At 37.6% G+C, this 14,035-nt stretch overlaps 1 protein-coding gene across 26 annotated transcripts in view; it reads left to right on the forward strand.

Annotated features, from left to right (window-relative positions):
* LOC147369033 (uncharacterized) overlaps positions 1-14,035 on the forward strand; it is a 1,040,253-nt gene that overhangs the window by 306,188 nt on the left and 720,030 nt on the right. For 2 of the 26 annotated variants that reach the window (XR_015167202.1, XR_015167206.1), the window contains one exon: positions 7,989-8,697. The exons of the other annotated variants lie outside the window; for them this stretch is intronic. The gene's annotated coding sequence lies outside the window, so the exon portion shown is untranslated. Of the gene's footprint in view, positions 1-7,988; positions 8,698-14,035 lie in introns of those variants that run through there. 26 annotated transcript variants of the gene reach the window in all.

Consider the following 14,035-nt stretch of genomic DNA (forward strand, 5'->3'; position numbering starts at 1 on the left):
GGGAAAGCGACGGAAAACAGTGACAGATTTTATTTTCTTGGGCTCCACAATCACTGCAGATGGTGACTACAGTCATGAAATTAAAAGACACTTGCTCCTTGGAAGAAAAGCTATGACTAACCTAGGCAGCATATTAAAAACCAGAGACATTACCTTGCCAACAAAGGTCCATCTAGTCAAAGCTATGGTTTTTCCAGTAGTCATGTATGGATGTGAGAGTTGGACTATAAAGAAAACTGAGCGCTGAAGAATTGATGCTTTTGAACTGTGGCATTGGAGAAGACTCTTGAGAGTCTCTTGGACTGCAAAGAGATCCAACCATTCCATCCTAAATGAAATCAGTCCTGAATATTCATTGGAAGGACTGATGTTGAAGCTGAAACTCCAATTCTTTGGCCACTTTATGTGAAGAACAACTCATTGGAAGAGACCCTGACGCTGGGATAGATTGAAGGCAGGAGGAGAAGGGAATGGAAGAGGATGATGTGGTGGGATGGCATCACCGACTCTATGGAATGAGTTTGAATAAGCTCTGGGAGTTGGTGATGGACTGGGAAGCCTGGCCTGCTACTGTCCATGTGGTTGCAAAGAGTCGGACATGAGTGTGTGACTGAACTGACCGATGCAAGCATTCTCTGGCGCTGGATTCATGATGTCCACCTCTGTGCAAAGTCTGTGGCAGTGGCTTAAAAACTGTTCCCTCAGAGTCCAGCAGATCCTCGAGGCTTCTTCAGGACTATCTAAGGAGTCCTAATAAGACAGGGACTGTTATTATTATTTTGACTGGGCCTAAAATTTCATTTGAACAAAAGGTTGCTTCCATGAATACATGTGAAACGTTTGATATCATATTGATTATATAACAAGGACTACTTAACTGTTAGCTACTACTATTAGTAAAGAGTTTGTAAGACATATTCTGTAGGAATCTTGAGTTAATGTCCTAATTATTCTACCATGTTGTTCTGAAGAAAGGCTATTTTTCAATTTCATGAAACTCAAAAGCATTTTAAAGCATCTTTAAAATTTTTATGATATTCAGAAATAGCTATACCTTACTGTATAAGGCTTTAATGTGCAAATATCCAAAGAAAGCCTTTGCTATTTTGCAGCCTCACTTTTGCTATTTTTGCTTTTAGATTAAAACAAAATTTACAGTTTCATTTTTTATCTAGGTTACCCACAGCTGGGACTGACTTGGGGGATTTTACCTTTGGATCTGAGAGTACAAATACCTCCATCAATATTCTATTTCCCAAAAGTATGCTAATTCTCATGAATAATCACTACCATCATGGCAAATTTTCAGAGATTATAACTGGATCATTCTCCTGCAATTGTTGTAAAGCAAGTCTTGCATTAGAAGCTACTTCACTTGATGATCCTGTCACATTCTGGCCCCTGACCTACCTTTCCAGTCTTGCACTCCAAGGATGAGGAACATTTCACTTCCTTCCTTTGCTTACAGCATTCTCTGTGCTCAGAATGCTTATTCTCTCCGTTCGATTGTCTAAATCTTTTCCACTTTTCAAAGGAGGTTTCACATTCTGCCTCTTCCAGGACGCTCTCTCATTCCTTCAGTATTATAATCGCCTTGCACCAGCCCAGGCATTTTCTTCCTTTGAGACCTCTTCCTTGTTTATTTTTGTCTCTTTGGAAGAACTCACCAAGTTCTTATTTGTGAATGCATACATTTTATAGTTTCCTACCAGATTTTCTACTTCATGAGGGTATGTATCAGTATCCATAGATAATCAACATTTCCTGAAGTAATATTGCACATGTAATTAAAGAAGGAATGAGCTTGTACCTTTGCTTTAAGATATTGACTCTTGGTCCCCTTTTCACTCTCAAGTGTGAAGCCCTTCTGTAGCCAGTGGTTGTAATAGCGCCTCACTTATTTTCTTTCAATCACATTTGAGCTCAAGTGATATATAAGGCAAGACATTTTCTCTTAATTTTGTAGATAACACCTTCTCTTGGCTCTGTAACATTCCATATTCTCAGTGATATCTTGAGTTCTTAGGTATCCTAGAATGTTCTGGAGACACATTTTGCGATTAGGGCAAATTTAGACTGGGAAGCTGTTATTTAATACTGCCAAAATTTCTCAAAGAAGGCTGTATAAAAGTTGAAATTCACTTTCCTTAGGCATAAGGGAGAACCCTTATAGAATAACCTAAGCACAAAGCCACCTAAGTGGCTTTAAGACACTCACTCTCTGGTGTATGAGGGCTCACAGATGATAAGTGAACACCTGCATCTCAAAAGCCACATGAGGGTCATGAAGAACTGGCTCCTCTCTGTCCTACAAATCAGGTGCCCACACATTCCCCTTTATCTGGAAGAGAACCTGGTTATGCTCGTCGTTCCTGTGTAAAGATTAATACTGATCCCTTGCTCCTTCAAAAAGTGTCTCTGTTTAGATAATAAAGTAATGGTCCCTCTACTCATAAAGTCCCTCTATTTATTATGAACTGTCAGTTCAATAGTGGAGGCCTGTGAATCAAGAGGGAATCAGGAACTAAACTGGAATGAGGGGAAGACATACTCCTTAGAGCTGGAACCTCTTTTTTTCTGAGTTCAGTGCATTTAATAAGATCCTGCAATTTAGAGTGATTTCTTATCTTCTTAAGATGTCCCTCATGACCCCACAGGGCGATGGCAATGTGTGTTTGTGGAGGTTGGCTACGGTGTGGATGTAGAAGTGGATGCTCCTACTGATAATATAGAGAGTCATTGATTTTCTTTCATAGTGGAATTGGCACAATTTAACAACTGTGTTATCCAGAGAAACCAAAGGCTTTGTCAGCCAGTCTTGGTGACAGTGGGATGTGACTGAACTGATTCTTGTGGTGGAAGGGGCATCTTTAGGAAATTTTTACCTCCTGCGAGATCCCTGAATCAGGTGAATCTCTCATTGGCCTTGCTCAGATTACATTATTAACCACAGAATTTAAATACCTGTTTGTTTTTCTAAGCTCTATACTATAATATTTTAAGCTTGCTTATCCTTCCAATATCCTTGTGAGCTCATACCTAATCTTTGAGATTTAGAGATTATGCTCTTTCTCTTGGCTATTCAGTGACAGGTCTATGCAGACTGCATTGGAGACAAAACTCCAGGTGAGTTTGAAAAGAGACAGAGATTTATAATAAAAGAATAGGTGGCAAAAGACTTACTTTGAAGTTTGCCTGTAAAAGGTCCTAAGTCAAGAGACTTTGCTCAGATTTCTCAGTTTATTCTTAACTCCCATCTCTATTCCCAATTACACAGTGGATTCTCAACCATGTTATCTGAACACAAACCGATCTAATCAGTTGGCTCAGGAGCATGATAACCTGGATATGAATTGGGGGCTAAGGGAAACATTATGTAAAAATTAAAGTCATCAATAATATTTCCTGAGTTTTCTGAATAGATTCTGTGATGCAGTGGTTAAAAGCATAAGCCCTGTAGCTAGGGTGGAGAGGGTCACATTCTTATCCCCCCACTTACTGGCTGTGATTCAGGCCAAGTTCCTGTTGTCTCTAAATCTCGGGTCCCCCATCTGTAAAATAAGGATGACGATGCTAATGGTAATGATGAAGAATTTACTTTGTAGGGTTGTTAGGAAGTATTTGTAAGACAATGCATGTTGAGAATTTAGCACTGTGTCTGGCATGTATGAATGACCAGGTCTTTGTGTTAATCCTCTGTTTCTGATGCTATGACATCCAGGGCCTTATTGATCCTGGAGAGGCTGCTCCTCCCAGGGCTAGCCAATAACTTGAGATAGTAAGTGACTCACTTGCAAGGGTGCCTTTCATATGTGCAAACTCATCAGTCCAGAACTCACACCTCCATCACCCCCTCCCTTGGGCATATATTCAGAGCCACTCTTTCCCTGCCTTAATCATCCCGTGACAAAGTATCAGACAGCTAGGGACAATCCTTATGCCCCAGAGTCCACTGAAATTTTTCAGGGTACCAATTCTAAGCTGCTTTTCCTGCCTCACCCATTCCTTCCCTTAGAAGCCACAGGAAGGGCTCTTGCCTGCATTTTCCACTTGCTCCTTCTGCCTCCTGCCTGACTGGTGCTTCTGTGATGGCCTCTGTGTAGTAGGAGCAAGTTCCTACTTTTGGGAACGGTGAATAACTATCTTATCAGTAGCAATTTGAATTAGAAGACAGGAGATTTGAATTCTGGTTTTAAAACTATCACATTTTACTTGAGCAAATTTCTCAGTCAAGGTCACAGATTCCTTGCTTTTAAAACAAGTAAATAAAATAATACAATCAGGTTGATAAAAACCATGATTATTAGAAGGATAAAATGAGAATGTATAGGCAAGGATATTGAAAATAAAAGTCAGGAAATATGTTACATAGGGACATCAGTGACCCAATTTGATGAATAAAGAGCCATCTTATTTCTAATAATAAAGAAATGTTGTATATCTCAATCATTTTATGCAGGAAAAATAATGAGGCTAAGCTAATATAGATACCACATCTAGGGAAATACATGCTAAACAATAAATGAACAATGCATGTGATGAATTATGCATGATTTTAAATTAGTTAATGAAATAGATTCATATTAAATGATAATGAAGGATTTCTGGGCCTACTTTGGAGTTTGATGTTAAAGTAAATCACTGTGCTAGAATTCCTCCTGACAGACATGGCAGTGTAAATCTCTCCATGTGGCCTCTTCAATGCATCCTCCTTAATGAGGAAGGAGGAAGGTTGGAAGTATTACAATGCTGAAATATGGAAGTGAAGCTGTAGGTGGATAAGGGACTAAAATATGGACTAAAATATGCTTATGAATGAATGTTTTCAGCAAAGTCACCTACAGTTCAGTCTCCACTGTGGGGAGCTGGGGCTCTGTTTTCTCCCTGAGCCCTACTATCCAATTTTGCCAGTTGTTTTTTTTTGAGGTTTCTTTTGTCATGTGGTGATTTGCCTTCCACGAGTCCTGTTTTCCATGCTTTTTAGCCAGTTAGCTCAGCTGGTGGTAATGAGGCCATCGATCAGTTCTGGAGGCAGCAAGGGTAGGGGGGTGGGTGGGTGACATTCATCGTTTGTTGATGTGTTTCCATGGCTGGAGCCAGCTGTCAGGCTTTCTTGCAAGAACAGTGGATATGTTGCTTGTCGGAACCTACTAAATATCAGGTGCTTCACATGCCTTCTTTAATTGAATACTCACAACTTCCCTTTTAGCTGGTGTTTACCCTTTACTAGTCAGCAAACATGGGCCACTGGAGGACAAATTTATGCGAAGGTCCCATTCTAGTAAGCAACCAACCTAGAAAGTAAGATCAGAGCTCTCCCTCCAAAGCTTGTGCTCTTATCCAGTGATTACTTCTCAAATGTTTACCTGGTCACAGAGAGATATGGGTAAGAGTAGAACTAAATGCATGCGGAGTATTTGTCACCACTTGGAAAAACTCCAAGTATTTTGTCTATGGCTTTATTTTTACATATGAAAGATGGCACATGCACATTTGGCTCCCAGTGTTTGTACCTGATTCTCGTTCTTGACCTTTACAGAGGTAGAAATAAGCAAATGACCAGGCAAACTACTAATCCTGGTAATTTATAAGCAATCTTTGTGAAATGAACGAATGCTTCAAATGCACTAGACTTTTTCTTACTCCTGTTCGACTATTATTTTCCTCTTCAGGGATGTATACTTCTCTCATTCAAAAACTTGGAGACATATCATAGACTGGGGAACTGCTTAATTGTATTTTTGGATCTTTTGGCACCTGCTTTAAGATCAAGTTACATTCTTTTCTTTTGATTGAAATATAGTTGATTTATATTATTGCCTTAGTTTCAGGTGAATAGCGAAATAAATCAGTTATATCTATCTTTTCCTTTTCAGATTTTTTTTCCATTGTAAACTATTCCTAGAAATTGGATATAGTTCCCTGTATTATACAGTAGGTCCTTGTTTATTTTTTATACAGTAGTATGTATATGTTAATCTTGAACCCCTAATTTATCCCTCCCTATTTTTCCCCTTTGGTAACCATAAGTTTGTTTACTATGTCTCTGAGTCTATTTCTGTTTTGTAGACAAGTTTACATGTACCATCTTAGATACTCCATATAATACAGAGTAATCAGAAAGTACTTTTCTTTTTGTGACTGGCTCATTTCACTTAGCAATTCCCCAAAGTTCATCCATGTCAGAATTTCCTTCCTTTTCAAGCCTGAAAAATATTCCACTGAATGTATGTACCACAATTTTTTATCCATTCATCAGTCAACGAACATTTGGGTTGCTTCCATCTTTGAGCAATTATTGTGAAGAGTGCTGCTATGAATACGGGTGTGCAAATAAATATCTGCTCAATACCCTGCTTCAATTCTTTTGGATATATACCTAAAAGTACAAATGATGGATAATATGGCCATTCCACTGACTCAATGGACATGGGTTTTGGTGAACTCCGGCAGTTGGTGATAGACAGGGAGGCCTGATGTGCTGCAGTTCGTGGGGTTGCAAAGAGTTGGACATGACTGAGCTACTGAAGTGAAATGAACTGAACTGAACTGATGGCTATTCTATTTTTTATTTTTTGAGGAACCTAGAGATTTTCCCCTAATAGCTGAACCAATTTATAATCCCATCAGTAGTGCACAAGGATACCAATTTGCCTACCTCCTCACCAATACTGGCGATTCAAAAAAAAAAAAACTTTTTATTTTGTATTGGGGTGTAGCCAATTAACAAACAGTGTTGTGATAGTCTCAGGTGAACAGTAAAGGGACTCAGCAATATATATACATATATCCATTTTCCTCCAAACTCCCCTCCCATCCAAGCTGGCACATAACATTGAACAGAATTCCACCCACAAAACATTGAACAGAGTTCCATGTGCTATACAGTAGGTCCTTGTTGGTTATCAATTATAAAATAGTAGTCTCTACACATTGTTCCCAAACTCTCTAACTGTCCCTTCCCTCTTCCTTTTCCCCAGCAATTCTAATCTCATTCTCAAAGGCTGTGAGTCTGTTTCTGTTTTGTATTTTTAGATTCCACGTATAAAGGGGTGTATGAAATAATGCCAAATGGCACCCCACTCCAGTACTCTTGCCTGGAAAATCCCATGGACGGAGGACCCTGGTGGGCTGCAGTCCATGGGGTCGCTAGAGTCAGACACGACTGAGCGACTTCACTTTCACTTTTCACTTTCATACATTGGAGAAGGAAATGGCAACCCACTCCAGTGTTCTTGCCTGGAGAGTCCCAGGGACAGGGAAGCCTCGTGGGCTGCCGTCTATGGGGTCGCACAGAGTTGGACACGACTGAAGCAACTTAGCAGCAGCAGCATGAATGGACATAGAGAGTTTCATGCTGAGTGAAGTAAGTCAAATAGAGAAGGAGAAATACCTATTTTTAAAGGAATCTCTATGCTGTTCTCCATGTACCTACTTATATTGCTACCAGCAGTGTAGGAAGGTTCCCTTTTCTCCACATCCTCTCCAGCATTGATTATTTTTAGACTTTTAATAATGGCTATTCTGACTGATAGTTAAATTTCTTCATGTAATCTCCTGACTTATGCAACCGTTCACAGGTGGAAATTCCTATGCATTAGTTTTCTTAACCACATACTTGGCGGTTAACATTTAAGGAAGGATATTGCTAGCTAACATTTCTGTCTGTACACCGTGTCCTGTGAATCATTTGTGAAAAAGGGCCACATCGTGTTCCTTTTGTCCCCAGCACTGTATATAATGCTTGGTACATGGGAGGTGCTGAGTAAATGCTGCTTATTTCTACCTTGGCTCCACTGGAGAGCTCTGAGGAGTTCTGTAAGTTCATCAGTTGGAGTATATCTAAGTACTAACTTGATTTGGATAACAAATTACAGGTTATGATAAATTTAAGATAACTCCATAGCAATATTGCATGAGTAATGGAAACTGTTGAAGCTGCCTGCATCTACTTGTGGCTCAGTGAACTACAAAATACTTTATTCTAGTTGAGGAAGCTGATCAGCATTGAAGGGAAGCATAAAGAAGAATCCTGGCTTTGAAGATTTCAGAATCACACGTGCTGAGCCCCTCTGTCTTCTCTGTCCCGGGATGCATTCGTTTCCATATTATGTTCTGTATATTAAGCCTCTTAGGGATTAAGCAAAGTGCATTTGTTTGCATGTATGTGGGAGTACGATAGTCTCAAAATCCACATGTAATGGATATCTCGTCCTCTTAGTTCTATAGTGTTTGTATGTACATTAAAACATAGCTTAGCTAAGAGTAATTATTTGCTTTTTCCACTTTCCCCCTGTAAGTATGAAGAAATCAGGCCCAGGCTTCTTGAAGATTATGCTAGCAGCCAAATCAAAGTCAAATGGCTATCATTAAAAATCACAATAATCCAAATTATAGTAATCAAAAAATTGGGCGTTAGGTCAGTGAATTCAGGGAAAGATCAGCTTCAAATTGTTACCCTGTGATGGTTACATTTCCTCTCAAATTCAATATATAGAAGTAGATTAATTTTCACCAGGTCTTCTGAATGAAAGCTGGTGGGATTAGAAGCTAGTTTTTCCTCTCTGGTATGTTACTTATGTTGTTTGAGTATTTTTCCTCCCTCTCAATTCTTCACAAAGATTTGATTCCCCATTGTAACTGATTCCCCATTGTACTTTGGGAATGCATATAATTAAACTAATTTTTAAAAATTAATGGAACAGAAGCACTGACTATAGTTTTTTTTTATTCCTTTTCATATCCTTCAGTTATAAATCTATTTCCCATGCATTGTCACCAGAATCACACATTGTGAAACGTTATGACTTCATTTTAGGATGATTTCTTTAAGATATTCTATTAGAAACTTGTGAAAACATACCTCTGAACATAATGTTTTCACACAGCATGTATACTATTAATTTTTTGAAAATGCACTTTCTAAAACCTATTACATTTGTCAAACTTTGATGGAAATATTTACTCTTGGAAATGGTGTTAAGGCCATAAAGACAAGCAGCCCCAGAGGCTGTGTCATTACTGTCACCTTATCTGTATGTACATTCTCTCCTGCCAAACACCAGCTTTCATCAAGTTCACAAGTACACGACAAGGCAATGGCAAAATCAGGCTTTTGAAAGTTCGTTTTGGGAATTGGCGTTTTGTTTGAGCCCTTCCCTACCATATTAGTCATTTTGGGCTGCCTTACATTGACTGACTGTCTTCAACAACAGGAATCTATTCCTCATTGTTTTGGAGGCTGGGAAGGCTAAGACCAAGGCTCCAAGGTAATTTGGTTTCCTGGTGAAGACTATCTTTCTGTTTTGAAGAGGTTCATGTTTTTGCTGTGACTTTATATAGAGGAGAGAGAGGGAGAAAGACAGCCAGAGAGACATAATGTGAGAGCAAACACTCTTTTGTTTATTCTTATAAGGGTATTAATCTCATCTTGAGGGCCTCATCTAAGCTTAATTATCTCCCAAAGCCCCATCTCCAAATACCATCACATTAGGGGTCAAGACTTCAACATGTGACTTTGTTGTATGTGTGGGTAGCGCAATTTAGTCTACAGTGCATACTCTAACTGTTAAAGCTATAATAGAGGACTCTCTTTATGTGTGTGTCTTCATTTAATCCTCAAAACGCACTGTCAGTGGCTTTATTAATATAATCACCCTACAGATTATAAAACTATAGCACAGAGGTTATTTGCCCAGGAACACACAAATAGTGTCATAGCTGAGATTCAAACCCAGAAATTCTTACACATGTTTATATTAATAACACCATATATACTCCCACTGTAAATGGGCAATATTGTCCATATTATTCTGATGTGACATATCAGACTTCATACTGGAATAGCTAAAGGCCTGTACATGAAGCAATTAAGAAGTCTACTTGCAGTATTCCATATTCTTCTGATGAAAATTTGTCTGAATATTAGTAAAGTTATTACCGTTGAGAAATGACTTTAAGGAGAGAATAAACATATATAAGAATACAAAGTTTATGTGGTTCGTATGCATAGTTGATATGTTTAGAGACATTCATAGCTTTCAAGGAATGGACATTTGGGAAAATACACATAATTGTACTGGTGACTTAGGCCTACTCTTCTGCAGGAAGGATAAGAACTGCCATATTAACAGGATTCTCTTGCCTCTTGTTGGGACACAACATAGCCTTCCATGGGGAAAATATTCAATTGACAAGCAACTGGAAGTTTCATTTCATGAATTTTGCTGAAACAGTCACAATATCAACCCTGCTTTGTTCAAACAAAAGAGCTCTCTCCAGCTCTCAACCCAAACAAACAGATGGTGAGCTAGTACTTTCTATACACATTGCTACTCATGTATGTTTTCCAGCATCTTGGCTTCCAGGGGATGCCATTGCTAGTGTAAATATGTCATTGATAATTTGTCAGTTTGCCCTACTAATGACAGAAACTGTGACTATCACAATGATTAAAAAATTGTCTAAGCAATAGCTGTCAACTCAGAAATTTTTAAGAGTATCATTGCAGTGGAACAAATATGAGGACAGCAAGTTGATCTGGATCTTAATAGGTACCCCTTTAACTACATAGAGGTCATATAATTCCCACTGATGGCTTATAAGAGAAGCCCTATGAGTTCAATGATTTTCTTATGTGGGTATATATGGGGGAAAAAAAGGCTTCCATCAACATTATAAAGTATTCTAGAAGTTCATATTTTCATTGCTATTATTTTCTGTTTTTTTCTTATTATGTGTATGCATGTCCCAAATCTAATATACAGAGAGAAACTATTCTTTAAAAAAAGAATTATTTTTATTTTGTTGAACCAAGATGGAATGTCACCTTTTAAAAGTAAGTAGACTCCATGCCATGTTCTATTTGTTTGCTTCATGTATAAAATGAATTCAGCTGTGTGCCTTGAACAAACCAAGAGATACATACAATCATCTCAAGAAATACACTGAGTTGAAAGATTTACAAACAGAAAACAACCCAAGGAAAAATAAATAGTTGATTATGCTGTTTCAGAAGCTGGATCAAGAAACAGGGAGTAAAATTAAAAGATATATATTTACAGTAGACAACAACAAAAAAAAAAAAAAAAGAGAGAAAAATCTCCATCTTGAAAGTCACTCCCATATTATAAAGAAATTGATAATAGTCTCTTGCAGTAATCTGGAGTTGTTTGAAAATACTTAAGTATATTCCTGAAAAATCACTAAAATTTGTTGTGCATATAATTTTATTTCAGCTCCTTCCCAACTGCCTAGATTTCTCCTTTTATTTATTAGTTTGATGATGCTGTTAACAAAAACCACAACTATATCCCAAATAATGTCCTGGCCTAGAAACAAGATATATAAACTGCAAATAAATGTATTTAGAAAGATATTAGTATCTTGCATCAAAAGTACATGTTAAAATATTGTTGCAGTGGCCCTTTGAAAAGGAAGTTGGTTTTGTTACTTTATTTACCTATTAGCTTTTATTGTAGACTGTATTATATTTTGACAGTTCTGCAGTAAAACTGTACTCTGATGCCACTTAGGACCGCAGAATGGTGCTAAATTCTTAGATAATGGAATAAAATTGCTTGAAAAACATATGTTTACGTCAACTGTGGTTTGTCCAGTTTGGTTTAGAAGTGACTTTGCTTCACAGGGAAACAATGCAATTCCATAAAAGAGTAATGATTTTTTTTTTAAATGGGAAAAGTTGTTCAAAATGTCACTTTTACCTTCTAGAGAGTAAATGTGGCAGGCTATGAGAGAAATCTTAGCCTGGAGGGCAGTCATCTCCTACAGAAAATGTAGCAAGCTGAGTGCAGTGTGAGTTGGCTGCCCAGAAGTGCCTTCATTTTACTTTTATTTATTTATTTTTATCAAACAACAATGATCATGTAAATGTGATTTAAAATATGGTGTTAGTTTCAGGTATCTAGCAAAATGATTTGGATATCTGTCTATCTATCTATCTATGGCTTTCCTGGTGGCTCAGATGGGAAAAAATCTGCCTGCAATGCAGGGACCTAGGTTCAATCCCTGGTCAGGAAGATCCCCTGAAGAAGGGAATGGCATATATATATATATACACACACACACACACACACACACACTTTTTCTGATTCTTTTCCCTTATAGGTTATTACACAATATTTAGTAGAATTCCCTGTACTATACAATAGGACTTTGTTTACCATATATAATAGTGTAAATATATATAAATATGTATATATTAATCCCAAACTCCAAATTTATCCCTCCCTCTCCCGCCTTTCTCCTTTGGTAACCATAACTTTGTTTGCTGTATTTGTGGGTCTATTTCCATTTTGTATTTAAGTTCATTCATATCACTGTTTCAGATTCCACATATAAGTAATGTTATAGGATATTTGTGTTTCTCTGACTTCCTTTACTTATTCACCTATGATAATCTCTAGGTCCATGCATTTACGCTCCTACTTTTTTCTCATTAGGTTCTCATTAGGTTTATATTTGGACTCTTAGTCTTGGTCTTTGGGTCCTTCAAACCGTACAGAAATGATGCCATTCCCCTTGGTCCTTTGGTTTTCTCTCACTCTTCAAACCTGACTGACAAACCTTACAAAGTCAAAGTGTGACTACGGAGCCCTAATCTTAATCCCATTATGAAGTGAAAGGTCATTTTTAGCATATAAAATCCTTATCCCTTACTCTAAAAAATTTTCTTAGTGTTAAACCCTTACTCTAAAATTTAACAACTGTGCAATTTTCATGAATTTGTGAAAGCCGTATACGTTATCACCTACTGACAAGCACTAAAGACTGTATGAGAATATGTTGAAATGTGTTTAGAAATAAATTTGGCAATGTGACATGAGTGAGTGAGTTTGCTAATAGTTATTATTGATTTATAGACAATAAAACTCTTTTGATAGACCTATTTCCCTTCTCAATAGGGATGGGAATGTTAAAGGGATCAGGAGATGAAATCCTAAAGTTTACTTGGGCATGTTTCTATGTTTGAAACCATATCCAAATGATCTATGCTTTGAGAATTACCACATGAATTAAAGTAAATTGGCCTGTTTAAAACAGGAAAAAAGAGCCATCATCAATTTTAATTTTGTATATGGTTTGAAAATATGATTAATAGTTTATCTTCCAGACATACTTGACTTACTCTGCTCAGTGTCTTAGCCCCTGGAGTACTGATAAAGGAAGGAGTGAGAAGAGTATTTTCAACTTGGAAAATATTTATAGTTTGCTTGTATTATAGTTATATTGGCCAAAACTTGTCTTTGGATACACAGTACTCCTGATTGTGGCCTTATTAATTTCTACTCTGGGTAGATGATCTTGAGATACATTTGGCAATGGAATGTGACATAGTTAGGTTAAGGCAAGGTTAAAATATCTAATTATAGTACATTCCATAATTATTAGTTATTGAGAAAGCAAAGGCACTGATATAGAACCATAGAGAAATTATTCCACATCTTGCTTTCTATTAAGTATAGATCTTAGTAGCAAGTAGAGATCTTCCATGAAGGGTTCGTGACAGAACAACACGTTGGTAAAAATGGGAGAGACATAACTTGTGCTTCCTTAGCACAGTTTGTTGAAGAGTTTGCTGTGCCCTCAGTTACTCAAGAAGAAAATAAATGGATGGGCAAAGCAAAAGAGAAATCCGGAAGATGGCATAAGAAATACAAAATTGCCATGTTGTACTGCTTCAGCCAGGCTTCCAAACTGACTCATATCAGGTACACAGATGAAGCACATCATGGAGTTTTGCAAAAAGAAGCTTTGTGAGTGTGTAATGTTATGCACTGGGAAAGCATGACCACCTTACCCTGTGAAATAGAAAATAGACTCTTCCTTACTTTACCAAAATTCCATTGCCTCTAGTTGGTGAGTCCGATCTGTGGGGTCTCTCTCCTTTCTAACACTGACTTGGAGGATGGGTATAACTTTTGCCTCTGGATTCCTCTGTAGACCAATGAAGTAAGTAGAAAGTCAATGGGATTTAAAAGTTTCTGGAATTTTCAGAGTTCACAGGCTCCTGTGA

The sequence above is a fragment of the Bos grunniens genome, chromosome 7 (assembly GCF_055505025.1).
Source record: "Bos grunniens cultivar Pamir isolate PY7600 chromosome 7, Bosgru_T2T1.0, whole genome shotgun sequence".
NCBI lineage: Eukaryota > Metazoa > Chordata > Mammalia > Artiodactyla > Bovidae > Bos > Bos grunniens.